This window comes from Perna viridis, chromosome 12 (genome assembly GCF_037379345.1).
Source record: "Perna viridis isolate PV_CMFRI_1.1 ecotype Kerala chromosome 12, ASM3737934v1, whole genome shotgun sequence".
Classification (NCBI taxonomy): domain Eukaryota; kingdom Metazoa; phylum Mollusca; class Bivalvia; order Mytilida; family Mytilidae; genus Perna; species Perna viridis.
In genome coordinates, this window is record NC_142456.1 from 18,799,459 (window position 1) to 18,812,809 (window position 13,351).

Here is a 13,351-nt window from a genome sequence, read left to right on the forward strand (position 1 = left end):
CGGTACACTTGCAATTTGGAAGTGTTACAATCGTATACCAAAACTTAAGGAAGATGCGGACTGAAGTGTAAATATAATATGTATGTACAATGTATTTGTACTTGTATTTATTTGCAGTACGCTATGCCTAAACGAAAGACGAACCTGACCACGGGAAAACGATACAAAAGGCAGAAATATAAAAAAAAGAAATACCAAAATGTGATTGGGAAACGCTAGTGATTCATGAGGTGTTTGGTGAGTATAATGATAAAATATTATTGTTGATTTCTTACAATGCAAACCAATAACATCTTGAACATGCTTAAGAAAGTTATTTTGTGGTTTAAAAAAAAAACAAAAACAAATGCATTTTTGTTCATTTAAAAATATCATTCTCATATGAACTGTAAAATCAATCGTCAATTTAGTGGAGTAATCATATAAAATGGATACGAAATGAACCATTTTCGCATACTTGATGTCTAATTATTACGATATACAACTGAGACTGAAATGACTAACAAAAAAGTTCATGAATTTATGCAGGATCAACAACCTACAGTAAATAAAGTCAGAGTACAATACGATAGCCTGTATAGAAAGCTAAATTCAAATCATCACTAGGTTGGTGGAATGTTTCGTCCTGTATGTTAATATGTCAGATATTTTGTTATTGTGACCACTTTTAAATAGAAATGCCATCTCTGTAGTTGTGTTAATAACATGAAAATGTTTATACTGTTAATTTTAGGGATACATGAATGTTTGAAAATGTGGGAAACGAGTTGCGATTTTGTAGACAAAAACAAATTTGAATTGTTTGTCCCAATGCTATTTAATGCATCTATTTTACAGTTGAGACAGAAAACAAGGAGCAATTGGAAGACGCCGAAGCACATAACAAAATAGAGAACGAAGATCGGAACCAACAAATACATGATTGAAGTGACTTATTCGAAAGCGTTTTAGATAAATTGAAAGCTGTCGCCCAGGAGTATTTTTACTTCCAATTTCGAAGTATATACTTCACTTTGTTTTAAGAATTCGTACAGTGATTATCCGTAGGCTCAATGTCGGGCAAACGACTTTCTGGTGGACAGGCACAATGTTATACGGTGGTAAATTTATGAAAACTTAAAGCATAAAGGTATGGTTACAACGGAGACATTCGATATAGGCTATTACAACCCATTGGACACAGAAATTAACTTTTTGTTCCTCTGTTTTGGCTGAATATTGTCTATTCAATGGATTAGAAAACTTCAGATCTGAAATATCACCAGGAATTATAAAACCAGTCGTCGATCTTTATTTGTCTAAAGGAAAGGAAACCTCACACGTCCTAAAATTATCCCGAATATCGCGAACATCAATCTGTTGGGTTGTGAAGATCAAGAAACTCAACAAATGCAAACAAGAGTGAAAGAGTACGAATCTATGAACACAAAAATATCAAAATGACACAATCGTTATACAGAAATAGATATAGATCATTTAGCCTTGATGATTTACTAACATTTGAGAAATCATACTTTGCCGCTAATTTAAAAAAAATCTTCAACATAGGAGAAGTCGGGTCCAGCATGTACGAGAATTAAAAAGGAAAAAAGAGTCTACACTGACAAAACTATATGAGAAAAATTCCCATAAAGCACCAACAGATCAATATCTGCAACATTACTTTAAAACATTTATCCATCAATGTTTTATCACAGTAGACGTAATGGACAATTCAAACAGCATATGTGATGTGATTGCCACACTTAATGATCGCAGGTTCAGTTTTTCTTAAAAGGAGCAACTGCTAAATTGAAGAATCAAGGTAATTTTGCAGAATTATTACCAGCAGATGACGCAAGAGAGCGTCTAAATCTGACAGAAGATAACATTTTTTTGTGTCAACTCATAAAGCAGAGATCCGATGAATGGTCCAATTTAAGAACATCCGTAAAGGTGACCGGAAGTACCGCACATCGTGCAGTTGGTCCTGATTCTCTGAAGGAACAGTGGCAACATTTCGGTGAAGCTTTGTCGAAGCAGGAACACAAAAAAGTGACATCCAAATGAAGGCCATGTAATACGGAAGAAAAAATGAAATAAATGGTGTCGCCAATTTGGTAGGAAAGATACTGCCTGTGCTGAATCTGTTTAAGGCATTTTGTGAAGAAGGGGTATACATCATACACGATGACAGTAACGAGCTCTTTGTCGCTGTATCACCAGATTTCTCATTACGAGACATAACAAACAGAGGTGTAGACTTTGAATAGAGTCCAGATGTCAGCATTGAGATTAAATTTCCATATTCATACAAAATACACGGACTTCCTGCTTACGCATCGAAACGATACCTGAGTCAATGCTATATAGAACAATCTGTATTAGAAAGCAATGAACATCTGATAATATATTGGACACCAGAAAGCACAAGCGTATTTACTCTGCCATGTAATGATACCACCATTCAATATATATTGACAGAAGTGAAAGATATTTATTACAAAAATAAATCTCGTCGCCCAACAAGAGTATCCGATACAATTAAGAAGCTTTCGAACCAGCAAGAAAAAGAAATTACCGCGTGCAAAAATGTTGGAGAAATTCTGTCAACGACTGCCTCTATTCAAAAATGTCAATTAAGAAGTAGATCAGGGTCTGCACACAGGTACGGGAAGGATACAAATAAAGATAATGAAGCATCGATACGTTTTGCAAAGTCGTCTTAAAAACACAGAATCTTTTGTGAGATTTATCTAAGCTTAATAAGAAAATGGCATCAGAAGCAAAAGTGTTTCCAATTGCTGACACTGACAGGAACATGGAACAGAGAGATCGGGCATGGCCTGCCCATGGGCTTCTTGTTCAAGGCGTACAGTTTACGATAGGACATTATGAGAAGTATTACTGAGCAGATGTTGTCGTGCATCTCTGCATGTATTCATGCTCCGTGTGTTACTTTTGACGGACAGTGGTATAAACTGAAAGATGAGATGAAATGTAATATATGTAATGTGCGCAAAATTATAGGTCATGAGAAAATATCATCACACAGTGAAGACGACAAGAACAGCAAACAGATACTTGTACTTTACTCGGAAGATAAAAGTTTACAGGAATTTGGAAAGGGAATGAATCTCAGAAAATGTACGACCGTAATAATGACGAAGATGTACTGGAGGCAGATTCTAGTATAGGAGAAAACGCTTGTTGCACTAAATTCAAATCTTGAAGACTCGGATGTCTATTGTCTCAGTGAGTAGGGTGTCCAAGCAATAAAAGACGTATTCGTTGGTTCCAAACGCACAAAATATCCGTTAACACTTACAAATATTGAAATCTAGAGTAGTATGATCTATTTAAACGTTTGAACGTTGAATTGAAGAAACCAACCAAAAACATGTCTGTCAAAGGAAACTAAACACAAAAAATCCAGGAGCTGTGTAAATTACTTGAATTATCATGTGCACCTTACCGATCACCACAAAAACGGAAAACAAAGCAATTGCCTTCACTTTTGGACATGGCAAAACGCCAAATAAAAAACTTTGGCAAAAATTCTTTGAAATAGTTTATGCACAACACCATTGGGAAGATGCTGAAAAAAATGGCGAGAAAACCCACCTGTCGGTAAAGCTGTTGAATTTTATGAATTAGATTGTGTGCTAAAGCCTATTTCCACTCCGAGTACAGTTCGGACAGATTGATTGATTGTCGGGGTTTAACGTCCAAGCAGCAATATTTCAGCTATATTCAGACAATGAAAATGACATGGATGATAAAATGAACATGAATGATGAAATGAAAAAAAATAAGGGATGGGACACAAGGATAATAGGGTCGACAAATTTAGATTGCCACTAGAAAAAGGGAGGGATGGGTAAGGTCGGGCAATTTAGCCTCCTGTGGCGCAGCGCAAAGGTTCCTACTCCTATCGAATACCACAGAAGGGTTCTTTAACGTGCGAGAATCTTTCCCAACACGGTGCACCACTATGGTTTGCAGTCAGGTTTTCCGTATTATAGCCTGACAACCCCAGCATATAACACGCCAAAGTACCCCATTCCACCACCTGGGGCACACATCCCAGTTGCTCTGTGGGCAGGGCGGCTATCCCCCGGCTAGGTTTCTCAGCACTATTTAGTCGCCTTTTACGACAAGCTTAGCGCTGCTGTATGTCTACTCCTTTAACACCCGGACCTGCACGGGGCCAGTTCGGACAGATCAGGGCGATTATTGTTATGTTACATGTCTCGATGGTCATCACAAACAAACAAACATACGGGCAAACAAATATACAGATGGTACACGTTCTCTCAAAAGTTGCTCATGTATATTTGCCAAAGGACGCACGACAAATTTATCCCTTGCCAAAATGTTGACTAACAAAGTTACCGATTTGTGCGCACGATGTTTTCAGAAGACGTTGATCATGAATTGAATTAACATGGTTTTGTGTTCGAAACGGAATTTACAAAGCTTTTTCCGGGAATGGTTTGAGGCAAAGGACCAGCCAGGAATTCCTTGTATTGAAAGGTGCAAATATCTTTTAACTGTTGGCTACTTAGTCTTACTGATGTTGAATTTGGATATTTTCCACTTTTTGGCAGTCATATTAAAGGTTTCCACAGAGCATCATTTGAAGGGTTGGTCTGCAGCATAGAGGCACAGTTTTATATGTATAAACTATGTAAAAAGGGGACATTCAATTGGAGATCTGTGTCAACTCTTGTTGCAGAAAACATCTTTTGCGGGAAATGACTAGTCTCCATAACGCCAGATTAAAGCCGGACAGGTAAGCTTTATCAAAGGTTTTATAAAAATAATACTATTAATGTTTAAAAAATAAAATATAGTAAGCAATACTTGGTATCAAAATTAAGAAACAGAAAGTTTAATTAACTGGAATCATGACCAGGATACAAAACACAAATGTCTTAACACAGTGCTGGTGTATTATATTGAAAAGGTGAAATGATCTTGTAACAGTTTAAATAGAAATATATAATATACATGTGCTAAAGTATTGTGTTCAGCTTATTTATTTGTAACTGATATGTGTAGATATGTCAGATCCGGTGAATATTTTTAAAACACATTGGTCATTTAATTCCACATCACCATTCTTCATGCAGCATATTCCATTGTTTTTTTACAGACTTAATACACATTGGTATCACTTCAGACATGAGGTGGATTTGTACTATCTAGAGAGACCTGGTGTTATTTTACTTTACTTTTTGTCATTTGACAAATATTTTTAGGGTCAACTATATACCAGACATTTGTATTCATTTATGCTTTTCAGAGATCACGAATTTTATATTAGATATCCAGGAAATTCAAAACTCATCCAAGGATCAATGAAGAGTCCATTTGTTGCACCAAGTGGCGTCAAGCGTATTAGATCAAATTATAAAGTAGATTCAACAAGCATTACGAAAGTGTACAAAATAATTTAAAAAAAGAACACTTGATTTTCTTGTTTGGAATATAAATTGCAAGCATATGTTCAGTAATTATTCATGGAAACTTATTACTTGCTAAAACCATGTTATATGCATTATTCTCAATCCCTCCTAATTTTATGTATAGGTTTGTTGCCCTCCCGTATATTGAGTGCATCGTTATAAACAACTATATTTAGCACATATGCATTTGCATTTTTTTTCAATCCTTTCTTCATTAATCAATTTTATGTGTATATAAAGAAATAATATTTACCAGATTCGAACGTTTGCCTCTTTTAAAGTGTCTTCTACTCCTTGTCCATCCGTTCCACGTATGTATAAAATGTTTATGTAATGGTTCGGCAAGATAAATTCGATAACTAAACTAAAACTAAATTTAGCTTTTTGTGGTTAGTCGTGAAGGACATATATATGGTGCCTGAATGGGCTCCTTTGATTTGGTTTTGCTTTATTAAAATTACTTTAAATCGAGTATTTTGTAGCCATACCTGTGTTGCAGCAGAGGATGTCGGAAAGTTCACTTGTGTAATTGAAAGAAATGGAAATCCAGCACAATATGACATACACCTTGACCTTTTAGGTATATATTTTATTTTTAAGTACGTTTGGTAAATTAAAATGTACAGAGTACATTATATTTTGTATTCCAATTACGCTAAATTGTAAACAAATTAAAATTAAAAGTCATATATTAGAAACAATGGAACTAAACTTCTTTCAAATACTCTCAACTCATAATTTTGGTGTCATACATTTTGTGTGAGTTGTTGACAAACCGTTTTTTAACTTATTATGTTGTGTACCTACAGCATACTGATGCACATTATTGGGTATATTGGTCACTCATATTTTTTGAATTTCCCTTTTTTGCAGTGTTGCAGTCTAGAATGACAATATTGCATACAAAGAAGGGCAGATTATATAGTAGGGAAGGAAACAAACTAGTATTAGCCTGCAAGGTGCTCAGTGGATGACCACTAGAAACATTGTCATGGATTCGTGATGGAAAAATTAACTCTTCTGGTAGACCTGGGAGACATTACTTCCACCTTTTAGCCAATAGGTCGCATCATTTGAAAAATTACACTTGCTTGGCAAATAATTCAGCCGTTACCGAACCAATAATGGAAACTGTTACGCTCCAAATGGCATGTAAGTATTGGTTGATTAAGAGTTAAATTTCCTTAATACCTTCATTTTAATGTTATTTATATTGCAAATAGCCGATGCACTATTTAAAAACAATTCTTTTTTGTACTACTACTAGTACCATGGAGAAATATTTAATTACATTTCTGTTACTAAAAGTTGTTTTCTTAATGAGAGATGTTTGTAACAGGTTGTAGTGATTACTCTTTAACAATATTTACATATTGTTTTACCCTTGAAAATTTATTTTTAAAATAAATTAAAAAAAATAAATTACCTATATACTTTCACTTTACAAACCGACTTCGTGACGTCACAGCGCAACCGATCATAGCAGCGTCCATAGGCGCGGGATATCCAAATTCCCTAATTATAAATCGCGATTAATTAGTTCAGAAAATGAAATTATTTTGTTTCAATTCAATTTTCATGAACATTTTAAAGATAACTTTCGATTTTTATGACTTGCACAATAAAATAGTAATATCCTTTAAATGATCACACCTGAAGACCATACTTTGAAACAGTTGTCGATTTTAGATGAAAAATATAACATGTTAAATGTTTTTAGTTCATTTGTTGTTGTTATGCGAATCCTTTTCCTTATAATTGTTCCAGTCTAAAATGTAGCCCATGTAGAGCCACAATTACAATCACAAGCACGTGTCTTCAAACATTTTTCTCAAATCTTGTATTTATCGTGATTGTGTTTTTTTTTATGATAATTTTGCAACATTTGGATTGTATTTTGTATGTAATATTGTTCGTATAAACCTGTTAGCCAAAACATGCAGTACATTGAATGAATTTTGTTTAATTTTTTAAGTTATCGGACAATAACGAATGGGGATGAATTTACGGATATTTGGGTATTGGTGATTGTACTTTGAATAAAGTAAAATAAAATGTGCTAATGGAGAAAAATAATTAGTTCAAATTGCAGGCATATAATCATAAATGCATACGTACGTTTATACGATGAATATGAATGAGCCTTTGCCATACGAATTGGGCAATGGTGTGGAGATATAGATAAAGTATAATGGGGTATTGAGAAGTTGGATGTAATAAAGGGCTGTTGAAATAAGAAGACTGGAAAAACTTCATCAAATAGATGAGTGTAACATTAATAAGCATAAGTATGAAGTGTAGTGTAGTTTCAAGCAGCTTAATTTAACAGATAAACCAATTGTATCTATCGATGGCAGTGATGTTCAAAAAGTAACAGAAGGATCCAGGTTGATACTACAATGCAGTGTAGAAAGTAATCGAGCAGCGACGCTTTTTGTTTGGGGTAGAGAAATCGACGATTGTTTCAACACAATACTTAAGAACACGTCTGTGCTAGACTTACTGTTGGTTAATAGACGAGATGCTGGAAATTATGTTTGTGAATCTTATAACACCATTGGTAAAGGGCTGGACAAGATGAAACTAGATGTTCTATGTAGATTTATATTTTTTTCATATTAAAATAACACTATTTCATCGAAGTTATTTTGAATAATTATTGGTTTTTTTTTGTTTCGTCTGAAGAAATGAAAAACGATAAATTAACGGTCCTTGCATGTCTAACGTTCGCTTTGATAATGCAAGCCAATTTGCTATTTACTGATAACCACATGACACTGATCAAATTAAAATGATTCAAGATCAATACTTATAGGACGTCCTATAAACGTCAAACGATACCTTACCCGATCTATCAACCAATGGACGATTCAGATGTAAATAGTCAGTTTTCTAGTATATTAGTTCCTGTAATTCATTTAATATGTAAACATTATTTGACAGACGTCACACATTTCATCAATTACAATGAACTTTATTCACCGACATGTTCCCCTTTTTATCGCCATTTTCTTGTCAGAAAAGGTTCGTCCTGCTAAGATTTTTTGACATTTTCCAAAACACTTTTATTCTTCTTTAGAAATCATATTTAACTTTTGAATTTCATTAAATAAAATTTAAGTTATAGCCAAAAATGTACCGGAAAACGCCCGTCCTCTTTTTTTTTAATTAAAAAAAAATTTAAAAAAAAAAACAACAACAACAAAGTAATTTGCATAACATGCACCCCCCAAAAAAATATTGTGTAGTAACTCATTCTAATTGCTCATACCAAAATGATATAAAATATCCACAAAATATCCACAACTCATACAAATGACTCCCAAAGAAAACTGTAAAATATATTATTAACTCAAACAATATCAGTGTAAAGCCGATTATACAATGAGATAAGCGTAATTTAATAATGTGCAAAATAATAAAGTACATGTGAACTCGTATAGTTTTGACACGTGTTGTTCAGTCATTTCCTTGACTCGATTTCACAAAAAGTCGTAAGTGTAAAGTTGATCGTAAGTAATGACGTCATAAACTAAAATAGCATTGTGACGTCATGATTTACGATCAATTTCACACTTACGACTTTTTGTGAAACCGACGCCTGGTCTCGATTTCACAAAAAGTCGTAAGTGTAAAGTTGATCGTAAGTAATGACGTCATAGACTAACATAGCATTCTGACGTCATGATTTACGATCAATTTCACACTTACGCCTTTTTGTGAAACCGATGCCTGTGCCATAAATTCCAATGCAGTCTCTTAGCAGCTGCATGACAGATTTGTCGTCATTGGTATATTCTTCCCAATACTCGTGTAATCGCCCCTGAGTTTACTTGACTCTCCTTCTCTGGTCTCTCAAGACCTGTTCTTCAGAAACAAGTCTGGTTTTCAAGTCCACAATTTCCGCCTCTCTCTGAAGTTCTGGTACAATAATGTAAAAACTCACGTTTTCTTTTCCACTATTAATTCGTCTGTGCCACCTAATAATATCTTTAACGATGAAATAAAAATGTTGAACGTGAAAAATAAGATAATACGAGACAACAACTGATTATTTAAAACATTTAAGATATATACATTTGTTGGTAATTGTATTTCATTCTGGCACTCCTATCACAAATAAATAAAATAATCAAATGAATCATAAATCCAGTTTTATGTACATACCTTCAACATCGTTATTTGGACTAAAGGAGTGTTGGAAAAGTTTTTGGTCCCCACATTGTGGCCCATCAAACCATGTGCTTTTTATATACTCTATCAGGGCTTTTAGTTCATTTGAGTTTACCCGGACAGCTAATTTTTCATATACTGACAAAAAAAAATCAGAGTGGGTTAGGAAGGGCAAAGCCATCCGACACCTGGTGTACCGGTATTCCTCCCCTCTTTTGCTGTATGTTGTTTTCAATCAAGATCCTGGACTCTCCTCCAAATTGCCTGACTAAAATGGAAGTCACAACCCTTTATACTTCCTGCTGGGAAAATTTGTTTGATAGCTTTCCATGCACCTAAAAGAAAAGTAATAAATCAGACGTGCTAAAATACGGGAATCAATTATAATTCAAATGGCCGTTGCTTTAAAAAAAACCGCATTGCAAATGATTACAAGAGATAAATATATTTGACATTCAAATTACCTTTCATCATAGTCCAAACAGAACACTTCAACTTTTGGCCGACCACCCATCTTCCGCAGCAAACTCTCAAAAACCTAAGAAAGAAACAAAAACAGTCTGAAGTAATAGTTTTGGCCTAATAACTACGCAATTGTATGTATATGTATTTTATTCTGTGTATTATGTAGATTGTATTTGTTTTCTTTTTTCTGGTTATGTCATCTTTTTCGATTTTAATGTATCTGAATTGTCAAACTATTGAAACTTCGGTATTTATAATATATTATATAGTAAAGCAATGTTATGTATGTTCGGTATACTTACAGGTACGAGAACACAATTAATTCCCCTTGGTCTTGGTTCCAACGAATATAGTTCCAACTTTGGTAGTAGGTACCTTCCACGTTTTTTCATATTTTTACTGGAACTTATTTGCTGAAGTTTTGCCTCTAATTGGTAGAAAATAGGTTAAAATTACATGGGATTTTTTTTCATTAATCAATTCTGACTAAAAGTTGTGATTTGGTTCAGTGGAAGAAGGTAAAATTTAGGACTTTTAATTCAGTTCATTTGTCATGTTTACCCCATCTCCGAATTATATATATTAATTTCAGAAAATGATGGTAAAATTTTCTACAATTTATATAAAAAATCCTGTTTGTACATATCTTTAGGCCAGAGAAGTTTTAGTCAGTTTGCGCCGATGGAATTTTTTTAATCTGCTCAAATGTGTATATTAAAATACACTTGAAAATTAATTTCGGTATCGTGCCTACAGGTTTATAATCCCTAGTTCGAATTCTCTTCCGAGACATGAGCACGAATACGAGTGGTATCTGCTTCATGCTCTCGCCTTTCTTAATAAATTCGTGGATCGACCGAAGTTGGGCGAATGAAACCTTGACAAGCTTGAAGGTTCCATCACAGTACCATTTCTTCGGATGATAAAGAATCTGGAGCTGAACTGCCGTAGAAAATATAAGATGACGCTGGTCATCTACATGAATGTCTTCTACTATGAACTGGTCACACTTCAAGAATTCCTTGCCTAACTGCAAGACAGTAGAAACTTTAAAGGTATTAGGTTCCACAGAACCACGGATCGATGTTGAAAAGAATAAGTTTTACCAACACCAGGGGCGTAGCTAGGCCTGTTTTAGTTGTACGCAAAATTACGGCGAGGGGTCTGGGGGGGTGGGGGGTGGGGTGCTCAAAGCCCCCAGTGAGTCCGGCAAGGCAAAGCCCTGAGGGAAACTCCTGAATTTTAACGATTTTGGAGCCAGTTTTTCATAGCCTATACTACGTTCATGGTATGCATATGTGATAAATAACCTTTATTTCATCTTTAAAATGTGTGTTTTTGTTTTTGTTACTTTTTCCGAAAGTACGCAACTGCGTATTTGCGTATAGGCAGCTACGCCCCTGAATACAATTTTATTAATATATGCAGTTAGTGAGAATAAATGTAAATCAAGGGAATAGCAATATTATTGAACTTGTAGGGAAACCTATCAGCACGTATATACCTCGCGTTGTTTACTAAGCGAGCGTAAAAAGGAGTTCTTTAGATATGATATTTTTATCTTAAGAATTTAATAAATGTGATATGTACCTCAAAATCCAGTGGTAAAAGCTCATCAGTTCGATTTTCCTCTCGAATTCTGTTAGCACTCCTTTTTAGATTCGCCATTGTCGGTAACTGATGGTCATCAGGTTCTACCTGGTTTTTTGAAAATTGCATCGTCACATGTAACTGCTTGTTGTCTTTTCTTGACCAGACGAGAACACTCTACGCAACGTTCGTCTTCTTTCTTGGCTTCCATATTTAAAACAGTTTTACATCGAATATAACGTATGCACAAGGGTTACATTTAAAATTCTGAATATTCAATACTAAATTGTTCAGAGCAATTTATTGTAGCGAGGCCGTAAATCATAAAAAAATGGGCGTTTTAGACTTTTTTTTTTTACAAATGCACCAACTCACGTGCGTGGTATGGTATTTGTCAGCACATTGCAAATTGTCACTGCTCTGTGTGAATATTAATAATGAAAAAAAAAATCAATTTCTGTTCATGGGTAATTATCGGTGTAATCAGAAATAATAACAGATTTACAATGCTCTACCAGTCTGATTAGGAGAAGGAAACTCTGAAGTAAAACTGAACTCTGCAGACCTCAAAGTCCGACCCTTTATCCACAGTAAGGAGTTAGTGGAGTCAAAATTAAGGGATATGGTGAAGTTGGATATGCTAATACCCCGCTCAGTGGATAAATTGGATTACAGAAACACAAAGAAAACGTATATTAGAGGTTACCAACGTCAAGGAGCCAAGCGTATTGTAGCTATGACGCCTAAACAGCTGATTGTCCTTTCGACACGGGAACCAGTCAGCTTAGGCACGTGGAACGTGCGCACCATGTACGAAGGAGGTAGACGAGCAAATATTGCAAAGGAGATGAAGAACTATAGACTAGAAAGCCTGGGACTTTGCAAAACTAGATGGAACGAAGCAGGGCAAATTAGACTAGCCACTATTGAGACCATCATTTATTCAGGGCACAAAGATAAAAACGTAAACCACACAAGAGGAGTAGCAATCATTATGTCACAAAAAACAGCTATCTTGATCGCTCATAGGATGGGAACCAGTAAACGAAAGACTCATATTTGCAAAGTTTAGTACCGCACACAAAAGAACAACACTTACAGTAATCATGTGTTATATGCACCAACGAATGAGGCAGAGGAAGATGAGAAAGAACAATTTTGTGATCAGCTTTAAAACATCATTAACAAGAGAATAGAAAGAGAGATCTGATGGAGGCAGATTGTCAGTGGCCTATACTCTGTGCAAGAGTATTAAACAGGCATAAGTCAAAGACATGTCACTTGGTAGATAGCTAGATTTCTTTGTTTCTTTTTTATCTATAGGAAAATATTGAAAAAAAGATAAATGGAGAAGAGCAACTTTAATGAAAACTGTTTTCATCACTGGTTTTCTTATTGCGTTAAAAATTATTTAAACCAAATAAATATTTCGTTCGTCTTTTTAAAGAATAAAACAGCTAATGTTTTCCAAGCAAAATATAATTTGCGTTCTTTTTCTACCTTTTATAATGTTATACTATGTAACAAATATGATGAGTTTGTAATGTACCGAATTTGCAAAGTGCCGTAATCTGTCGATTTTGTAAGTACCGAGTTCGTAAAGTATCGAGCTGTCCTGCTTCGGTTTTTTTCTCGTCCCATCTTCAATCGGAACTGCTCAGGCTTTCCGGTTA

General features: G+C 34.8%; 2 pseudogenes; one reads left to right on the forward strand and one right to left on the reverse strand.

Moving 5' to 3' along the window:
* The first annotated feature begins 495 nt into the window (after positions 1-495).
* LOC148601558 (uncharacterized) lies at positions 496-4,740 on the forward strand (annotated as a pseudogene).
* Positions 4,741-9,132: 4,392 nt separating this feature from the next.
* LOC148601559 (uncharacterized) lies at positions 9,133-11,904 on the reverse strand (annotated as a pseudogene).
* Between the last annotated feature and the right edge of the window lie 1,447 nt (positions 11,905-13,351).